Raw genomic sequence first — 22,682 nt, forward strand, 5'->3', positions numbered from 1 at the left:
CATCAGTTGTGATAGAAGAGAGAGAATCAATTGATGCTAGGCTTAACCAGTTGTGACAGAAGAGAGAGAGAATCAACCAGTGTTAGGCTTCATAGGTTGTGACAGAAGAGAGAGAATCGATCGACGCTAGGCTTCGCCAGTTGTGAGAGAAGAGAGAGAGAATCAACCAGCGCTAGGCTTCATTAGTTGTGACAGAAGAGAGAGAGAATCAACCGGTGCTAGGCTTTACTGATTATTATAGAAGAGAGAGAGAATCAACCAGTGTTAGCTTCATCGATTGTGACAGAAGAGAGAGAGAATCAACCGACACTATGCTTCGTCGGTTGTGACAGAAGAGAGAGAATCAACTGGTGCTAGGCTTCACCGATTGTGACAGAAGAGAGAGAGAATCAACTGTGCTAAGCTTCGTGGGTTATGACAAAAGAGAGAGAGATAGAGATGAGAAGAAGAGAGAAATAGATAGAGATGAGAATAAGAGAGAGAAAGAGATGGAGATGAGAAGAAGAGAGAGAAAGAGATGGAGATGAGAAGAAGAGAGAAAGAAAGAGATGGAGATGAGAAGAAGAGAGAAAGGGATAGAGATGAGTTGAAGAGAGAGAAAGAGATATAGATAAGAAGAAGAGAGATAAAGAGGGGAGGAGAGAAAAAGTTACCTGCTCGAAGGGTACTGACCCTTTTCTTCTCTTTCCTCTATCTCTCTCCAAGATGTACTCACAAGCTCAAGAAAAAATCAAAATTTTATTGATTGATCCAAGAAGAATGAATCCTTTTTTTCTCCCTTTTTTGTACAATGAGGCATTGCCTGTTTATATAGAATTGGGCAAAAACGTAGGTGTACACCAAAAAACTACCTAGAATTGAAGATAATTTCAATTGAAATGAATTTAAAGAAATTCTAAAAATGGGTGCAAAAGGACTGTTTTGCCACTGCCTAACAATGTGTGGAATTAGGGACAGTCCCTGCTACTGCATGAGAATTTGCATGATCTTCCATGGATGACCCAGTTCCTTCTGATGCCTGTTTGATCGAAAGATTATTGTTTTCTTGTAGGGCTTGGCATGGTGATCATTTTGATACCAACTTCGAGCCATGATCATGAGACTTGAATCTTGGATGAATCTTGAAAACTTCGGATCGATTGTGTGCTCATTCCTTGATGTTTCTTCGTGACTTTTTCATTAAATCACACTGAGAATGTCGTCACGATCACGTCTCAACGAACGTAACTTGACTTCGTGTCTGGATGCGTATTGAGTTTTTTACCAGAATCTTGAAATTCGATGGCCAAAATTTACAGCAGCTTTGTTACATTCGTGTGTGAAATCCAACCATTCATCATTCACGAGGTTTGGACCAGAGATAGCCTCGGACCTCATGCACATAATGTAATTAGTCTTGTGCCGATCGGGTGTGTGAGCTTCGTGATCTGGCTGCTCGAATGAGGCATGTTGCAGTTGAATTTCTGTAACTTCTTTCACAGATCAGCCACCTCCATTTAGTTTTTCTCTCTTCTCGGACGTTGTCACAGGGCGTTCCACATATCGAAATGAGAAGAGAACACTCACCAAATTTGGGAGCGATCCGTCTTAGAACGAGTGCGTTATAGGCCCCGAAAATGACTGCCAGTGACTGTAAAAGTAGCCACCTTTAATGGTGTTTAGATGCAGTAATGCCACATGGGAATAGTGTGCAGCCTATCCCTTTTTAGTCTTTTACCCATAACTTTGTCTTAGAGTGTCTGATTAAGCCCAAACTTGACCCATAGGGATTTTTCGACCGTACCAGATCTAATGACGGTGGTTCCATAGCTGTTTGACGCACCAAAAGTATGGCTCTAGTTACAGGGTCCATTTTAAGGTGCTAGAGACTAATTTCGTTGAAATTGTTTCCTTGTGTTCATTTTCTTAGACATGTATGATCGCGATGAAACTTGGCAGGTGGTCTTTTGAAGTTTTGACGAAGATCTTGACCGATTCTGGGGCTATTCTACGACGGTTGGGGAATTTTCACTATTTTGTAGGCTTTATTGACATGCTTCCTGCTTATTACTAATCAATGACCAAGGTGCTGAAACTTACGCTCAAACAATGGCTAGAAAATCTAATTCAAGTTTCAAGCTTGTGTAACTCACCGACATCTCACGTCAAAATACGTAGGAGGAAAAATTCCTTAGGTGGGTGAGCTCGGTGAGCGCAATGACTTGGAGGGATAGTTAGTGTTCCCTCTAACCACGGGACATCAGGAACAAATTTTCAATGTCTCCATTATCCTCTCTTTTCCTAGACCTATAAAAATTCTTAGGAAATCAGTTTGCCTGCTCGGAACCCTGTTTTGACCTAGATTCTTGTAAATGCCCTGTTTTACAAAAACAATCATTAAAAATAATAAAAAAAATATATTTTGACCCAAATTTTCTTTGAGAGCTTCACAAGAGGCTGAGGAACACACCTGAAAAGGAATATTTTAATTCAGATCACTTTTGAGTTGGGCAACACTAGCCGTGTTGCCCAGCCTGAATTGGGTGACACGCCTAGTGTCACCCAGATTTGGGTGACATGGCTCGTGTCGCCTAGATATGTGAGCCTCAAAATTCATTTTTTTGGATGGGGATGAGTTTATTACGTGAGTATATCCTCCCTAGCGGATTTTGACCCTTATCAAGCCTCTTTTCATGGCCATTTGATGGGGACAGAGATCAAAACCCTGATAGAAATCAGAAACTCTATAGATAGCTTCAAAAAACCCTAGCCTCCTGAAACCCTAACCCTAAAGCCTAAAGAAACCCAGACCTAGGGCACAACAACCCTAGATCAGAACTAGACTTAGGGCACAACAACCCTAGATCTAACCTTGTACATGAGAGATCTACTGATCAACATTCGAATCAGAAAGGCAAAGAGGACGCCGGTGTTGATACGGCTGAGCCCTAGAAAGCTCGAGAGTCCCGACCAATCTAGCCCAGTTTGGTATTGTTTCTTCTCCTTTATTTTTTCTTCTTTTACTGTTTTGATTCTATTTTGTTTATTTTTATCTATTAATTTGTTTTAAAAATCATATTTTAGTGTCTTGGATCATGCTGGCTCTGCCATAAATTTGAGAGTAGATTTGCTTGTTCCCGGGCAAGATTTGGCCTCAGATCTGAATTCGATTCGTTCCACTTTATTTATTTCATTTTCATTAGTTTAAAGTGTTAAGAACGAGGGATCTTCATCGGAAGATCTGTCATATTTTCATCGTAAATACTGGTCTAGTCTTAAGAACATTGGAAATAATACTCTAGTCCTTAAATCCACCAAGCGCCACAAAGCGTTCTCCTACTTAGAGAACAAGCTTTATTCAACTACACAAAACAAACCAAAATGAAAAACTAATCAAAATGTTGTAAAATGCCTACTCCCTGAGCATCGATGTGCTCACCTTGGTGGAGAGTAATGATTAGATCTAGCCTCACTCGTGTATGCCATGATGGTATACCGAATTAATATTTTCAAATATCTTCATTATCGGTAATAATATTAGTCTCTCTATAACTTTATTTGTTACTTTCTTTCAATTTTTTAATGAATACGGCTAGTATAAGGTGGCAACCTAACTTTCAGAAGTAAGGTTAGGATGCTTTACACCATCTACGACGTAGATTTGACTTGTCTTTTAATGTAGTATTGAAAAGTAATACATCCTATAAGATAATATAATCTATATTATGTAAGAGTAATGATCTTATATGATCCTCCCACACCTACAAGCATGGGACCCCAACTCATCACCATCAATTTCGATCGAAATCTCAAGGTGAGATTTGAATTCCTGCCTTTTTTTAATTCCTCCATGTCAGCAGTAGATCTGACACACCTCTCTCGTTCAATGCCCCTCTCTCTCCATCTCTCTCTTTCTCTATCCCACCCACCCATTCTCAGCTCACCCTCTATCTCTAGAACCACTCGTGCCTTCTCTCTCTCGTCATTCTCAGCTCACCTCACTCTCTAAAACCAGTTAACCCCCTCCCTCTCAATCTCTCTCGTTCTCTCTCTCATCTATTCTCAGCTCACTTTCTCTCTCTCTAAATCAGCTATTCTATACCTCTCTCTCCCCCAACACAGCTCTCTCTTTCCATCTCTCTCACCCCCACATGGCTCTCTCTCTCTGTCTCTCTCGCCTAGGGGTTTTCTGTCTATCTTTCGGCCTCACAGGGGTCTCTCTCTCTAGGGTTTTCTGGTTCATCTCAGTTTCCCCTGTTCCCAGTGTTAGTGTTAAATCTCTCTCTGTTAAAAATGTTTTTTGAAAATTTTCATGAATATTTAACCTTCTTCGATATTATTTCATTTCTTGCCATTGCTTTTGAATTTTCACCTTTTTCATGATGCTTATGTTTCTTCACATACAATTTCAATAAAATTTTGTTCGGGTTTGCAGTGTTGTAAAATGGGGATAACCCAATCTCCACTTTGAGCAAATTGGGATAACTCAAATCCCACTTTCACCACTCAAATAAAATGCCCAAGATGCAATAACAAGTGCAATATAAATGAAAAAAACATAAGAACAATAAAATAAGCAATATGGGAAATCATCCTAGCACAACACAAATTAAAATAGAGAGGGACACGCACAAATACATGGTTCACCCAAGATGGGCTACGTCCATGGGCAAGACGACAAAGGTGTATTCACTATCAAGAGGAAAAATTATAGGATTGGGGTTATACAGAGTTACCTCATACAATCTCAAGGAATGCTCAAACAAAGAACTTCCAACCATAAAACCACCTACAGTCGATCCCTTTCTTCGATTCACTGCAGCCGCGAAGAAATGCCAACAAAATGGCTCAAGATGAACCCCAATGGTGGCGCTAAGGTTTCACAGTAACAACCCCAAATTGCTTTCTCTGTTTTCATCCCAAAACCTCTCTCGCTATATCTATCTTTTCGCCCTTTCCTTTTCTTTTTTATAATCTCACGCACGCGGGCTTCCTCTTTTACTCACTCATCAATGAGCCTCTTTTTCTTCCCCTTTTTACTCACGCCCGCGCACCTTTTTTCTCTCTTGCGCGCTTCTTTCTTCTTCACGCCCGCATGCCTCCTTTTACTTCTCAACTCATCCATGTGGCTCTCTCTCTCTCTCTCTCTCTCTCTCTCTCTCTCTCTCTCTCTCTCTCTCTCTCTCTCTCTCTCTCTCTCTCTCTCTCTCTTTATAACCTCTTTTAAAGGGTCTCAACGAAACAACGAAATTTGCCACTCATAAAGAGGGAAAATGCCACATGGGGGGTGATTTAGCATCACGCCACAATAATCTCTACCTTGATGTGAAATCACACCCTTGCCATGCCAATCCATCACTTCATTTCTTTCTTGAAACCTAAAGAGCTTAGACTCCATTCTAACTTCTCTACATGGATGGGCTTCGTAAGCATATCTGTTAGGTTGTCTTCGGTCATGATTTTGACCAATCGAACTCTTCCATCTTCAACAACTTGATGGATATAATGATATTAGACCAATATATACCTTGACCTCTTGTGGTGAAACGAGTTCTTAGCCAAATGGATAGCACTCATTGTTGGAAGGTATTTTTCATCAACATAAGGCCCCCGATCAATAAAGGCCTAGCAAGTTGTGGAAATTTTGAAAGTCTCAAAACAGGCCCAAAACTGGCCAAGATCTTCATGAGGTCTCTCAAAAGTCTCCTGCCAAGTTTCATCGTATTCTGACATGTCTAAGGCAGTGCTGATTGAGAAACAGTTCTGGCAGAATCGGTCTCTAGCAGTCTAAAACAGACCCCTATAACTAGAGCTACATTTTCAGCATCTCAATTTTATGTGGGACCACCACCATTGGATCTGCTACGGTTGAAAACCCCCAGGGGTCAAGTTTCAACCCAAATGGACACTCTAGGAAGAAGTTACAAGTGAAAGAGTGAAACAGGAGGACTCGCAGGCTATTCCCGTGCGGCCACCCTGCAGCACTACACCACTAAAGGGACAATCACGATCAGTGACTTTTGATGCTCCTATCTCGACCGTCCCACATCGGATCATGTTCAAATTTGGTGAGCATGTTCGTCTGGTGAAGACGAGCAATTCGATACATGGCACACCCCGTGACTATACCCGAGCGCGAAGAAAAGCTAGAAAGAAGTTGCTGATCCGTGAAGAAAGTGCACAAAATTTAGCAACGTAATGCCTCACTCGAATGGCCAAATTACGCCGTTCACGAGCCCGATCGATGCGCGACTAGTTTCATTACGGGAGTAAGGTCTCGGGCCATCTCGGACCTAAACCCCGTACATGATGAACGTTCAGATTCTGCACACAAAGCCGAAAAACAAGCTGCAAATTCCATCGCCAAAATCCTTGAATCCAGCCAAAATTCCAAACTTGCAAATCTTTGTTTGGCTACATAATCAAGCTGTGTTTGGTGCCCCGTGATCGTAGCAGCATGCTCAATGTCATTCGACGAAGAAAACATAGGAAAATGTTAAGAATGCACACTATCGATTTGAAGTTTCATGATCAACTCAAACTTCAAGTCACATGATCATGCACCAAAAGCACAATCCATGGCTCAAAGTTGATATCACATTGATCGCCACGTCGAGCCTTACAAGAAAACAATCATCTTATGATCAACCAGGCATTAGAACGACCTCGGATCAGCCATGCAAGAACACGCAAGTCCTAAGGCAACACAGGGATTGCTCTAGAATTCCACAACTTGTTAGGAAGGGGCATATATGTCATTTTACAACCTATTTTCTAATTTCTTTTAAATCAATGTAATCTTAATTTCCAACAATTAGGGTTACTTTTGATCATCCACCCATATTTAGGATACACTTCTGCATATACGTACCACCATTGTACGCAAAAAAAGGGAAGAGAAGGCAGACACATACACACACAAGAGAGAGTTTTCACTTAATACAAGTTTCTCTTTCTTACTATTGTGGTGTTACGCTTGATAGAGAGGGTGAGGTGAGAGAAACTTTCGATCAGTACCCCTAGGGTTGAGGTAAATCTTCTCTCTCTTCTTTTTCTTTTAGTCTTCTCTCTCCCTTCTCCCATCTTTAGTCCCTCTTCTTTGTCTGAGTCCCTCGTGGAGGCCTGCACGGCAATGACAGTGCCGTGCATGCCTCGGTGACAGCGCCATGCGCGAGTCTCCCTCCCCTCCTTCTCATCTGTCTCTATCTCTCAGTGAAGTCTGTAGACGGCACTGCCCATCACCTCCTAAAGACGTAGCTTTGATGTCTCGTTGAAGAACCTAGACAGTGAAGTGTGTTGCCGCCTGTAGGAGTCTTCCTCTGCTGCGCACCTAGCGTAGATGGCGATACCTAGCACCATCTACTAGAGGCCCTGGCAATACCCATCGTCGTTTTCTAGAGGCCCTGGCAATACCCATCTCCGTTTGCGAGATTCCTCTATGCGTCCGGTGCCTATCGTCGTGTCCCCTGCGTCCCATGCTCATCATCGTGCGAGCTAGGAGAAATTATTAACGTGTGCCTTGTCAAGAACCAGCACCATCCACAAGGGATGCGCCACCCCACCGCGATGTCTATTGACGTCCGGCTTTCCCCTTCTCTTCGTCGTCTCATTCTTTCCTCTTCACCTCTCTCTCGTCTCACTTGATTGGGGGTAGGCCTAGCCTAGAGCCAACACATCGACCTCGGTTCCGAGTAGTATTGTCGTCGTGTTGATCCTTGAACCATGCCTATCTTACTATTGCTCTAAGTTGATAACTTCTAGCCATCATGCTAGTCTTACCCTTTCGTCAAGGCCTCTTCTCCATTCTACCTTTCGTCTAACCTTGCGCTTCATCGCCTTCTCCCATGAACGTGCATTACCCCAAGACAAGGGTGGGTCCTTTTCAATCCACTTGTCTTACAAATTAACCGTAAAAGTGTTGTGCAGAAAAACAGGAGGATTACAGGTCAAGGGAGGCGATTCTGAACCAGCTCAAGCAGCTGGGGGGCCTTTTTCGTGATCTAAGAGAGTGCCCACGTGAGCCAACCCGAGTAAGTCCCAAACCCCCCTAAAATTCCTCTCCCATTGGTTGGTATACCTACCCTTGCCCTCGTGCAGGTTCTGAGAGAGCGATCTCAAGTCCGGGTCCACCAGAGACTCGAGACACGTGTCGCCCGATCTCTTAGATCCGAAGGGCAAGATCGACACACCTATCCACTCATATTGTCACAAAATAGTTTCATGAGCTTGCATACAATACCCATCTCACCTATCAACCCTTGAAGCCACATGACTTCTTTTGATGCCTATGTTGCCGCCATGTACTCGACTTCGGTAGTAGATAATGCTACCGTGTCTTGAAGCCTTGGCATCCAACTTACTGATTCATTTGCAAACCAAAAAATAAAATCGATAGTCAACCTACCTATATTAAGATCACCAGCAAAATTTGCATCCACAAAATCTTGTATTGGAATTGAGTCATTTTCAAATGTGATTGCATAACTAAACAACAAAGTGTGTTGTTGCCTGCAAGAGTCTTCCTTTGCTGCACATTTAGCGTAGACGGCGATACCTATCACGGTCCGCTAGAGGCTCTGGTAATACACATCGCCATCTGCGAGATTCCTCCATGCGTTCGGTGCCTATCGTCGTTCCCCTTGCGTCCCATGCCCATCATCGTGTGACCTAGGAGAAACCATCATCGCGTGCACTGTCATGAGCCAGCGCTGTCCACAAGGGATGTGTCACCCCCTTGCATTGCCCACCGCGATGTCTATCAATGTCTGGCTTTCTCCTTCTCTTCGTCGTCTCGTTCTTTCCTCTCCACCTCTCTCTCTTCTCACTTGATTTGGGGTAGGCTAGCACCGACACATCGACCTCGGTTTCGAGTAGTATTGCCATTGTGCTGGTCCTTGAACCATGCCCGTCTTGCTACCACTCCGAGTCGACAACTTCTGATCGTCATGCTAGTCTAGCCCTCCCGTCAATTTCTCTTCTCCTTTCTACCTTTCATCTAACCTTACACTTCATCACCTTCTCCCATGAGCGTGCATTACCCCAAGACAAGGGTAGGTCCTTTTCGACCCACTTGTCTTATAAATTAACCGTAGAAGTGTTGTGCAGAAAATCAAGAGGATTACAAGTCAAGAGAGGCTATTCCGAACCAGCTCAAAAAGCTGGGGGCCTTTTTCGTAATCTAAGAGGGTGCCCACACGAGCCAGCCCGAGTAAGTCCTGAACCCACCTAAAATTCCTCTCATTGGTTGATATACCTGCCCTTGCCCTCGAGCAAGGTTCTGAGAGAGCGATCTCAAGTCTCGGGTCTACCAGAGAGACACGTGCCACCCGATCACCTAGATCCAGAGGGTGAGATCGAGGCACCTAACCAGCTTAGCGACTCCATTGGGGACTTACTACCCCTTAGTCGATTCGCTCTTGTTTAACCGATTTCCTTCTGTACTTTCTGCACTCATTTTTATGGCACCTGGGTTATTCAACCCGTTCATCCAGGTCGGGAATTTCCTCATCCCTGCACTTGTGGGTATCCAAGGGAAGAGAGCCGCTCAAGCCTCCTTCCCTACTCTCATTCTGAGTCAGGACTGATGGTCCAGCTCCTAGGTTCTCATTTGGGTCAGTGCGAGAGGGGTTTTAAAGGTCCCTACCTCCTCGCTTTCCCTCCACCAAGGCCCCTTGCATGGGCAACACTTCCACTGTCGCACACCCTACTACTGGCAAGTCTCCTGCCAGTCATATTGCTGCAGTTTGCCATAAGGCTGCCCCGTCCATCCTTGCAAAAGGCAAACAAACTGTTGTCACTCCTGAGGTTCGTCGTAAGGAAAACCCCTGTGCTCCTTCACTACTCCAAGCCCCCACACTTGAAGGGTCGGTATATACCGGCGGAGCCCTTGAGGTCTTCACCCCTCGCACACACTCAAAGGTTTGTGGTCTATTCACTCGAGCCACACCTCAGGGCGACCCTCATGTCGCCTTGAGCTCACATCCAAAACTAGGCCTTCTCGAGCAAAACACTGCATGCGTCATGCATTCGCTTTCCACAGCTCGGGGCAGCGCTAGCTATATACCACCTCGAGCATAGGAGGGTTGACCGCTCCGTCTTCCCTCCCGACACACACAGCTTCACCTTGTGAGAGACAAGCTCCCGCCTCGTCCCTCACAAACACAAGCTCGTGGGTCTCGGCCTCCACAGGTCGAACCCATTGACGGGGCCGGGGCTGACCCACGTCACCTAGATGGTTAACCCTAAAGGTGCACATGCACCATCTTCGCAGGTCCCTTTCAAAGCCAGATGCAGGCGGAGTCACGAGCCGGCCCCTCTTTCCTCTGCCACTCTCCCGACGTCAAGCAAGCACCTCGAGCCCTAGTACCCAAAGGTATTTCCTAGCCCTGGGTCATCTGAATACCTTGGCCTCATAAGGGAACTCGGGGCAACGACTTGATGTCAGACAGAGGCCTCCAGCCTCCAAAACAAGAACCCAAGCTGCGCTCCATCATTGAGCCCCACACCCTGCTCCAGCTCATAGACATGACCCTTGCCTATTCAAAGAAAATAGGGCAGTCCAAGCTTAGTTCTAGAATGAGGTCCACGGCCACCTCAGGATCAAGCAGAAGAAAGGCCTACAGATCCTAACCAGAGAAGCCTCCAAGGCAATGGAAGTCACCACCCCTGATGACCTCCTGCCTTGAAATCCCTTCTTCTCTCTTCAAACTCTGGAGCCTGAGCAAGTCTAGGAGTACTATTCGGTGATCACCACCTAGAAGCCACGGTCCCAAGACTGTCAAGAACCGGTCCTCACAAGATCGACATACAAAGTCTGAGTCCAGTCGGGGCAAGTTGCGCCCCTCTAGACTGACTTGCAGCATGTGAGTCACCAGCCTCGGCAGCCTGCTGCATCACCTGACTCTGACCTCCCAAAGGAAATGGTCAGTGTCATGGTGATCAATGACCCGAACTACACTCAGGAGGAGCGAATGAACAAGTCCGAAGAAATGATGCAAACCATCATCAGAAAGATGGAGCGTCTAAAAGCCTTCAAGGCCCTTCTACGCTTGACTCCCCGACCGGTGAAGACCCAGCTCCCAGGCAGGCTCTCCCACCGGTCTCTCAAGACAGCTCCCCTTCTCGCGTGGTCTCCCAAACTGACATAGATGTTATGGTGGCTCATAACCTCAAGAACAAGGTCCCAGGCATGCAGGAGACACCACTCTACCAAAAGTCATATCCTTCATACATTGACTAGGTGTCATTTCCCCCGAACTACCAAAAAGGGAAACTCCCCATGTTCATTGATACCACGTCTCCTCACCAGACCCACTTCCAAGCAGCCTGCCGGGAGATGGCAACTAACAAACGTCTTCTCCTCTGCCAGTTTATCAAAACTCTCGAAGGACTAGCCTTCTAGTGGTATGCTCGGTTGTCGTCGAACTCGGTAAACACTTGGCAAGAAATGGAGCAGTTGTTCTACCAACGCCTCTACGAAGTCCAAAGGAACGTGGAAACCATCAAGCTCCTCACCTTGATGCAAGACCCTGGTGAGCCAGTTGATAAATTCATCACCTGATGGAGAGAGTTGGCGACCTTTCACACCACTCCCATGACTGAGAAGGAAGCAGTCCAGACCTGCATACGGAACATGCTTCTTGAGATCGCTCTACATGTCGAGGCATCCAATCCACCTTCCATGTCAGAACTCATCTCTAAGGAAGTCCGTATTGAGGGATTGTTCAAGCATGACAACACCCGTCAGCAACCTGCTAGCTCAAACTCACACCCCAGCGGTCGGGGTAATCAAAAGGCAGTAATCAGCATGGCCGTCACTGTAGCTGACACCAAAGGCTTGTCTTCTCAAACCTTTGACCTCTCCAAGGCACAGGCATCTCCGACCAGGGGCAAGCGGCAAGCCTACAACAGCGTCCTATCACCTAAAAACTCTGGGCGAAGCGACTACTTGGCCCAGCACCAGAATAAGGTTTACCCCTTCGACACATAGTGGACACCCGTACTGCTTCGATTGTTGCTAGAACAAAACAAGATACAGTTGTCGGAGGCGAATACTACGGAGTTGGCTGGGCAAGAGGCAAATGAGAAGTATTGCACCAATCATAAGAGGGTCTGCCACCCCACTCACGACTGTTATAAGGTCAATGACACTATCGAAGCCCTTATCAACAAGGGTCAGATAAAGTTCAAAGAAATGAAAAAGGCATTCGAGGCAGCTGAGGCATCTCACATAATCACAATCCAAGAAGATGACAGGGCACCTGCCATCCTTCGTGCATTCTTCTCCATAATGCTCGAAGAAGGAATCGCCACCCCAAAGCCGACAAGATTGCCTAAGTTCCTACCTCTAGGGATCGAGAACCTCTAATGTGTATATCACTGGATACGAGACCGTGATGTCAGCGAGTGCACTGACTTCCATAAGCTCTTGGTTGAAAAGATGCAGCAGTGCCAAGAAGTTCAAAGAGACCCAGCAAGACACCCTCTAGTCCCTCTCCCACCTGCACAAGAAGACCTCCCAACGCAAGCCTAGGGAAGCGTCGAGCAAGACCCCCTTCAGGCCCTTTTCAAAGCAATGCTTTGCTAGGGTTCCATCACCCCCAAGTCTGCCAAGCAGCCAAGACTCGTCGCCCGAGGCACGAAAAAACTCTGGTGCCCCTCTCAGCAAGTGTGGGGCCATGAAATTAATGATTGCTTCAGGTTCGAGGCCATAGTCTCGGAGGAAGTCCAGCAAGGTTGCATCGACTAGGCGATTCTTCTAGAACACGTCCAAGCCCTCGCTCCCATTCAAGGAGAAGCCATGCTGCAAGCCCCTCATGAGTATGCACTGAACTCCTCAGGGCCCTTGACCTCGATCCCTGGGAAGTCTACCATGGGCGAAGCAGACTCAAGTCCCTGAGACGCGAGGCAGTCCGCCAAGCTACCAGCTCTCATCAGCCTGATAGGGCAATCTAAAGACCCCCTCGAGGATCCCAAAGGAGATGGTGAACACCTAGGTCGGCCCGCTAAAGGAAATATCTTCCTCAGCCGCCAGCCGGGAAGAATTCCTTAGACTCCTACCTCTGCTACCGACCTTGCGGGACTTCATCGTAGGCATAGCTCGCCTCGTCTTATCTTCCAATCAGGTAGACGTCCTTGAGTCATCAATATCTCAGGAGCCAGCCAAAACGATTGATGATGTTAAGCACCCCACAACGGTCAAAGCGCTGGCAAGACCTTAAATACCCCCTGCAAACGTCCAACTCTAGCAACGATGTAAAAAGATGCCCAGAACAATCTAACCCTTCTTCTCCTTCCCTCTCCTCTATTTCTTCTATAGGAACCACTCAGCGATGCCCAGACTTTGACTCTTTAAACAGGGAGTTCGGAGACATCAGCCTCACCATGCCGCAGCAAGAACGCCTTGGAGAAATGCTAGCCCAAGCGGCAGGATTCTCGACAGGCACCAACGCCATGACTATCCAAGCCAAAACTGGGCCATCTCTGAGCTCCTGCTCCCATGAAGCCTCCCACATGGTGCAAATCTTGGAGGTATCAGCCAGCAAGGGGTAAATGTGTCTCAGATCGGGAAAGAAGCTACAGCCCAGACCCCAAAATTTCAAGGTCCTTAAATTTCCTTATCCTTCACATTCCCCTAAACCTAAACCTCAAATCCCTAGAAAAAATTCCTATTACTGCCCCACCAACCCTGACCACGTCGGCTGAACAGTAAAATCAGCCAGTGTAACAAACTAAGACTCAACCAAATTTGTTCCTAAACCTACCCTACCACCTACACCAGTGACTAGATTAGGAACATAGAAAAAAAATGAGGATAAAGTAAAATACGATGTAATTGGGCACTTGAGAAAGCTTCCATCCCTTTTGAGCATCTATGATGCCCTCTTGATGTCTAGAGACTACTGCATGGCTTTCGTCCAAGAACTCTCTAACCCAGAGGTGTACGAGACTGAGGTGGAACCCATCGAGGTCTACCCAGCCATTCTAAGAGGGTGCCTGGCAATCTCCTTTTTGTAAGATGACCTTCAGTTGGGAGGAAAATTCCATAATCTCCCCTCTTTGTGAATGGTGAACTGCACGCTTACCCTCTCAATTGGATCATGCTAGACAAAGGGTCAGCAGTTAACCTGATACCAAGAAGGATTCTCACCCGACTGGGATTAGGTTCTGATGACCTCACTCCTACCCACATCACTATGCAAGGGTTCAACCAGTCAAGGGAAAAGCGAGCCGACACAGTGTGCCTCCGCCTCAAGATCGGTGACCTCAATGATTACGCTCAGTTTTACGTAATTGACACCGCTACCTCTTACAATGTTCTGCTTGGTCGTCCTTGGCTTCATGATCAGGGGGTGGTTCCTTCCACGCTCCACCAATGTTTCAAGTACAACCGAGATGGAAGGCAACACATGGTCTATGCTGACAAAAGACCATTCCCCGTAGATGAGACTCACTATGCCGACACCAATTACTATTTCATAGACCTTCCTGCACCAGAAAATTCAAAGGATAAGGTTCGAAAGTCTATGAGAGAGACGGGACCTTCGTCTCATGACGACGTTGAGGATCTGGGGCGAATGAATACAGATATGTTCAAAGAAGAGGAAAGACAAGGCAAGATCCTCCCTTTGTCCCCTATCCACCCAAGTATACTGTCACGACCCAACCCATAGCCCCACCTCACACCGCCGGAGGGCGACAGAGCATGGGATCGCAATCACAGAGGTCGCGAACATCACTCGGGTGAGAGTGGCTCAACGAGTAAAATACAAAATCAAAAGCACACAAGAAAGAAAACTAGAATAAAAACCACTCTAACAGGCGAAAATATCAAAATTCAAGTACAACCTTCTCATTCATTCATTATCAAAGTAATTACAATTTTCTCAAGGCACTACTGGCCCAAAAAAAATACACAAAATGAAATGTTCATCATAAATTTGAGACCACCAAAACATACTATGAAAGTCTTCACAGGACGGCTTTCCAACTTCTAAATTTTGAGCTTCGAGTCCCCAAAACGGCCGCCCACCTTTAGCACGGATGCCACACTCTTCACTCTACAATTATGAAGATAGGATGGAATGAACGAACTAGCCCAGTAAGCAGCTTTACACCATTGCATTCCCACTAACGTAACAGTGACAACAATATGCAATGCACATATATATAGGCATACATTCACAAGGCACCAAATGAATTCCCTAGACATGCTTCTCAACGTTTTAACAGTGGTATAATAAAATCAATTCCATATACAGTGCATAAGTCACAATCACCTACTTAAAGCAGAACAATAAGGGCCACAGATCACAATCACAAAACTAATAGGACTGACTCCCGAAGTAAAAGTCTCATTGCTCAGGATAAGCCAATCCTGTTGCATGAAACCTCTACCCTCATTCAGGAGGGAGGATATGATTAGTGGGTACCCCACTTCATAATGTCCTCACATACATACACACATCTCCAGCACTCTTTGGGGTTTTTAATAGGCAATGGCCTTGCAAGACACGGCCCTCTCCTTATACCCTTTTGGCGAGAGAGCGTTACACTACCATTGGGTGACCCAATGCGTAGTGCCTATATAGATCTGGGGGACGCGACCCTCCAACTAATCACATCCTAACTCTTGTTCTATCATGGGGAGTTAGGAAGATCTTTGCTGCCAGCACCTTTATTCACACAGTAGGTGCCCATCTCCGTATCATTTAAGCAGCATGGTACCATCATTCACACAATAGGTACCCATTCTCATGTAGCATAAAATCACATAAACAGTATGGTACCATCATTCACACAATAGGTACCCAGTCACATGTAACATAACATCACATAAATAGTATGATACCATCATTCACAATGTAGGTACCCATTCACATGTAGCATAATCTGTGGTAATATTGCATTAATAGTGGCAATAACATGATAACAATGGCAATATCACACTTAAGCATATAGCACAATGGCAATATCACACTTAAGCATGCGCTCACAGTTTGAGTCGTAACTCTTGGACCAATTAGAGTTTGAAAACAGTTCCAAACCATTTTTGTAGTAGATGCACCAATCTTTCAAAGGAAGATGGTTTGAATACAGTTGAATTTTATTTGGCCCCCTAACGGTTCACGAGAATGCGGGCCTAGTCGCTGTACTATGCATGTGTGCATGGAACAGCAACATACCCTAATTCACAATGCTATAACTTTAGAACCGTGAGGAATTTAAGACATTTCTAAAAACCAAAATTCATACCAAGACACATACCTTTCCAAAAAGGTCACTTTTAAAGAATTTGGACTCTGTTTGGTAGTTCAAAAGTCCGTTCCAAATAAGGTGATAGTTCTGGTTTTTATCAAACTGCAACCAGTGATACATCTTCACAAAATGATACATATCTTCCAATCTATGAGGAATTAGAAAATAATTAGTACATATAAATTTTATTCCTTCCAAGGATCTTTTAAATGGCTATGGTTTAGCAGGAATTTGACTTCATTTGGTCAGTTAAAACTAGTGACTACAGTAGGGCTAGTGCAAAGTCCAGGAAAACAGTCAAACAGTAACCTACCCACACATTTTTGTAAATAATTTCGACAAGGAGAAAACATAAAAATTTTACTAGACTCACATAGCTTTCCAATGGCCATGATTTGAGGCAAATCGGACCTCGTTTGGCCATTCAAAACCCTTTTACAAAAACGCATAAGCTCCTGGAATTTCACAGTGGTACTAAGCATGCCTCAAGAACATGCTCCATAACTTCAATCTCTTGCCAAAGAACCTGATAATCACAGTTTCCTCACAATATAACCACATAAACATACATTTCTCACACAATCATGATTCATGCATTCACTCATAACATTCACATTCATCATAACATAAAATCCCAAATTTCAATGGAAAAAGGCGTAAGGATTTTCTTACATAAGTTTCCATGCATCCTTATGACTATAGTGCAATGGTGAATGATCCACTTAACAGCAATGGTGCCTTCTCACAACTCTGCTTGCACAGCTCCACCCCCACTCCAACCCACCCAACTTTCCCTCAACTTGCTTTAGAGAGACAGACATGAAGGGGAAAAATGAGTGGCATAAGAGAGGGAAGAGGCTTATGTATTCTTGGAAGCGGGGTGGCTTGTCCAAGTGGTGCAAAAGGCTTACACATCTGGACACATGGCTTCAAGTCAACATGCACTCTTTAAGTGGCGCTTACAACTCATGCATGCCAAGAACACAGGCAGCAGTGACCTGCCGGCGATAGCCCATTCGGGCGGAGTTACCACTCAACGTGCACTTCTTCCTTTCACCGCGTCATGCGTCCTTTGCTTTGTCACGTGTCTCTTCTTTCACTTTTTCTCATTTATCACTGTGCGCCTCCACTGTGCCTATCGCCGCGCGACTTCACTCAGTGCCTACTGCCACACGACCACTCCTGCTGTCTCCCTTCGCCGCTCACACCATCGTCGTGCCACCACCCCTGCTGCACTCCTCCCTTTGCTACGTGCCTACCCTCACCGCACACACCATCGCCACGTGACTCATTTGCGCCACCACCGTGCGACTCTTCTCTCCCTCAATCGTCGTGCGGCCCGCCCTCTATTCATCCTGTCGTGCACTCAACTCAACCGGCTAGGATAGTCTGGGTCCTTACATATACCTTGCCACCTCTCCGAGGTCATGGTATCATCTCCGGAAGGTGAAGCTTCTCCCTCTACTTCTAATTCGTCAGAAAAAAATGACATGTTAGAAGTAGCCCCTGAGCCTGAGGAAGCCCCAGAGGTAAACCTGCCAGCACCTAGGGTCACCTACACATCAGACCAGCAAACGGTTCTGCATGTCCCCATCACCCTTCTAAAGATAGAGATGGCGCACCAACCACCATGGAATGTGCTTCAGGTTCCGTCCTCCTTGAACAAGGAGATAGCCGATAGCTCAAAGAAGGAATTACACTTCTCTGGGGTTGTCGAAGAAGTACAAGCGGACAAGAGTCAGCCCTCTGGCCCTCAGGAACAAGACCCCATGGCAGTGTTGAGAAGCGAGGTGTGTAGCCTCTAGAATCAACTGAAGGCTATGCATGTCGCTTAAAACATTTAGGGGAGTTTGTCCCCTAGACCAAGACTTACAACGAGCTAAAAAGCAATGTACCTCGAATCAAAACCAAAGCTCCCCTAGACTGGAGCATTTACTGTGAGCAGGCTCATCAAATCATGAGAACCATGAATTATGAGCCCCTCTCCAATCAAACACTCAGGGGTGAGGAAGCAAATGCGCCCCAGTTCGTGGTCATTGAAGCCACAGTAGGTTACCACAAGATGAAGCAAGAAGTGGGGTATTCTTCTTCATCTCAAACCATGAAAGGGGCGGAGGCAATGAAATAGAAAGAAAATTCAGAAGAATTGTTTCATTCACAAATCAAGAGAGTGTTACAAGCTCCTTTTATTACAACGAAAAGAAGAACTAAAAAGAGGGCATCATCAAAATCGATCGATTGCTTCAGCGATCTTTCCTTTGTACGTTGCGACCGATGTCTTAGCCCTCTCAATCATATTCTTCATCCCTACCACCAGCCCCTCCTCATGCTCCATCAGGGGGATCACTTCTTTCAAGGAACATTGGAGGGCTAAGCATCATAAAGAAGCGCCTTGTCCTTCACTTCCCAATGCACAACCCCTTCTCCTTCTCCTCCAACAATCAGAGAGCTGGCAAAGCCCTCTAAGCTCTCTACGACCTCCCCCTCAGCAACTGAATGATCGAAGAAGCACTCGAACTCCGGCAGGGCACCTCTGCAAATTCTGCCAAGGCCCCGAGAGATCCTCTTCCTTGCTCAGAAAGCTTCGATGCTAGCCAAAAACTGTTCGCAAGCACGCTACGAAGCTTCACACCTCCTGAAGTTCGCCAGAAAAATCCCTAAGGACCTTTCTCTGCAAGTTCTAGCCAGGAAATGCTTGCCAGAAAACCCTCGCCAGGCGCTTTGGCTCTCTCTCTCTCTAAGAAAAAAATCCCTTCTACTGTTTTAACCTTTGGTAAAACAATAATGTGGGGTCTCTCACCCCTTTTATACGCCGCAGTACTGAAGACTACCACCCACAAACTCAGAATGACGCTCCAATACCCAGCTCTTGGTGGTAATAAGGCCGGGCTGGGGTAGCCAAGCCCGAGACCCGAAGCAGCATCGACGTGCCTCATTAAGACTTCGTCTAGGGGACTAGTTCTGTGTGCTTTGTTCAGAAGGTTGTCACCATGTGTCTCGTTCAGGGACTAGCACCGAACGCTTCATCAGGAGGCTATTGTCGCAAGCCAGTTCAAGGAGTTACCGCACTGTGTCTGGCCATGGGCTACTGCTGCGCACTTCACCAAGGGACCTAATGCCATCATCCTGGTCTAATACCGCACTTAGCGTCATACGCAGGCCCTGATGCTCCCCTCTGGACCATTGTGCCATATCATCAGGAAGCTCATTCCCTACACCACAACCTCGCCCCTCAGCGAGCCCAGTTTCTGGCAATGGCTATATTCCGTTCATCTTTATGGTCTGCACTGCATGACCTTAAACTACATCGCCATGGTCCGTGCTGCATGACCTTAAACTGCATCGCCATGGTCCATGCTGCATGACCTTAAACTGTATCATCGTGGTCTGCGCTGCATGACCTTAAACTGCATCGCCATGGTCCAGGCTGCATGACCTTAAACTGCATTGCCATGGTCCGTGCTGCATGACCTTAAACTGTATCATCGTGGTCTGCGCTGCATGACCTTAAACTGCATCGCCATGGTCCAGGCTGCATGACCTTAAACTGCAATGCCATGGTCCATGTTGTATGACCTTAAACTGTATCTCCATAATCCTTGTCTCACGACTCAAAACTGTATAACCATGGTCTAACAGTATGACCTTAAACTATAACGGAGGTCTAGTTGCACGACCTCAAACTGTAAAGTCCTTGTCACATGACTTTAAACTTACAACCATGGTTCAGCTGTGTGAATTTAAACTATAGTGCACGTCCTGACCGCATGACGTTAAAAGGCTTAGCACCACGGTCCAAACTATATGACCCTAAACTATAGCAGAGGTCTAGTTGCATGATTTTAAACTGCACAGCCATGGTCCGAGCTAGAAGACCCTAAATCTGTAATACGCAGTGCACCGAATGGTCCATACTCATAACTCCAACTGAACCCCCAACGGAGTTAGATGCATGTAAGGGTTGTACTCATCCCATCATCTCCAAAGAGTTAGAGACATCCTTCCTTCAACCCACGGGGAGGGGGAGGGGGGGCGGCGGGTGTTGTTCATCCATGCCCTTCCCTCTCGGAGTTCCATGCACACTGATATTCATTATCCCCGTGGAGTCACACTGGCCCTCCTAATCCTTAGTGAAGCATTTCCCCTTAACTACCCCTCGTAGGTTCACCACCTCCATCTACATCTCTTCAAATGTGGATAGCCTTAACTATATTTATCCCCAGGGAGTCAGATTGCTATCCACACACCTACCCCCATGAAACCCTACTGACATGGCGACTCATACACTGTCCATGCTACATGATCTTAAACTGCATAGCCACAGTCCAAACTATATGACCATAAACTGTAGCGGAGGTCTAGTCATACGATCATAAACTGCACGGTCCTAGTTGCATGACTTTAAACTATGTAACCACGGTCCAAGTTATATGACCTTAAACTATAGTGCACGTTCTGACCGCATGACGTTAAAAGGCTTCGCATAGGCCTTGAAGGCACGACCCTAAAACACGCCTTCTCTCAAAAATAACGGGCATGGTGTCCTGGATAAGGGAACACCATTAGTAAAACTGATGGATGGGCATGGTCACGAAACCATGAGTAAGAGAGTTCCATAGAAAAATAAACCCAGGCACGGTGAAAACCCCAAAAGGGCACCGTGAGCAAAACTTGATGGAAAGGGTGGACATGACCACAAAGTCCCGAAAATAATGGAAGTTGGTGAAAACCATCTTCACAATGCCACTTCCCCTGTTTAAGTGAAAACCCATGAAAGGGCACTTGGACAGACAAAGCAAGTTGATGCACTTCCACAGTCTCAGTCGACACCCCAGTTTCCACGACTCTTCAGGGAGTGAGAGCCTCACAAGATCTTCCCAGTTTCAACGGCTCGTCAAGGAGTGAGGGTGAGGACGATGATGAAAAGATTCCTCTGAAAATGCTAAGGGCCATTACGAAGGTAGAGACTGACAAGGCCAGGGTTGCCACAGGATTCAAGGTACGTCTCGCTAAAGCCCTCTAGCCAGCAAGGGACCAAAATTTCGGGCAAGCCAAAAGCCCCCGACTGTCCGCTAGCACATCAAAGGCAAACCTATTGTAACAGTAGTGCCGACCAGATGTTCATAGCATTTGGCCTTCAAAAAAGGCCTGATTTTGTATGAGGAGGTCCTGACAAAGGCCTCATGCGCCAAAACCACAGAGAGTCCTTGAGGGTAAGGACGATGATGAAAAGATCCCTCCATAAATGCTAAGGGCCATTACGAAGGTAAGAGACTGACAAGGCCAGGGTTTCCACAGGATTCAGGGTACGTCTCGCCAAAGCCCTCTAGCCAGCAGGGGACTAGACTTTCGGGCGGGCTAGAAGCCTCCAACTAGACTCCGCCAGACGGGACCTACAAGATATCTTGCACATCAAAGGCAAACCTGGTGTAGCAACAGTGCCGACCAGAGGTTTGAAGCATTTGGCCTTTAAAAAAGGCTTGGTTCTGTAGAAGGAGGTCTTGACAAAGGCCTCATGCTCCAGAACCATAGAGAGTCCTTGAGGGTGAGGACGATGATGAAAAGATCCCTCCATCAATGTTAAGGGCCATTTCAAAGGCACGAGACTGACAATGCCAGAGTCACCAAAGGATTCAGGGTATGTCTCACCAAAGCCCTCTAGTCAGTAGGGGACCAGACTTTCAGGAGGGCTAGAAGCCCCCGATTGGACTCCGCTAGACGGGACCTACAACCTGGTGTAGCAGCAGTGCCGACCAGAGGTTGGTAGCGTTTGGCCTTCAAAAAAGGCCTAGTTCTGTACAAAGAGGTCTTAACGAAGGCCTCATGCTCCAGAACCATAGATAGTCTCTTAAGGTTGTGAACTCTACGAAGATCCCTCAAACATCCCGATTGATTGCACTTCTAGATTCTCTTGAAGCACAACATTTGGTCGGATTCTGCACACGAGCCTACAACAAATTTTGTCACCAAAATCCTTGATTCTAGTCAAAATTCCAAACTTGCAAAATCTTTGTTTGGCCACGGAATCAAGCTGTGTTTGGTGCCCCGTAATCGTAGCGGCCTGCTTAGTGTGATTCAACGAAGAAACATAAAGAAAAAGTCAAGAATGCACACATTATTGATTCGAAGTTTCATGATCTACTCAAAATTCAAGTCACATGATCGTGTACCGAAAGCACGATCCATGGCTCGAAGTTGGTATCAAATTGATCGTCATGTCGAGCCCTACAAGAAAACAATCATTTTACGATCAACCGTGCATCAGAACGACTTGGATTAGCCATGCAAGAACGCGAAGTCCTAGGGCAACACAGGGACTGTTCTGAAATTCCACAACTTGTTAGGAAGGGGCAAATCTATCATTTTGCACCCTATTTTCTATTTATTTAAAATCAATTTAATCTTAATTTCCAGGAATTAGGGTTACTTTTGATCATTCACCCATG

Source organism: Amborella trichopoda, chromosome 1 (assembly GCF_054954075.1).
Source record: "Amborella trichopoda isolate Santa Cruz 75 chromosome 1, AtrichopodaSantaCruz75HAP2 v2.0, whole genome shotgun sequence".
In the NCBI taxonomy this organism is placed as follows: domain Eukaryota; kingdom Viridiplantae; phylum Streptophyta; class Magnoliopsida; order Amborellales; family Amborellaceae; genus Amborella; species Amborella trichopoda.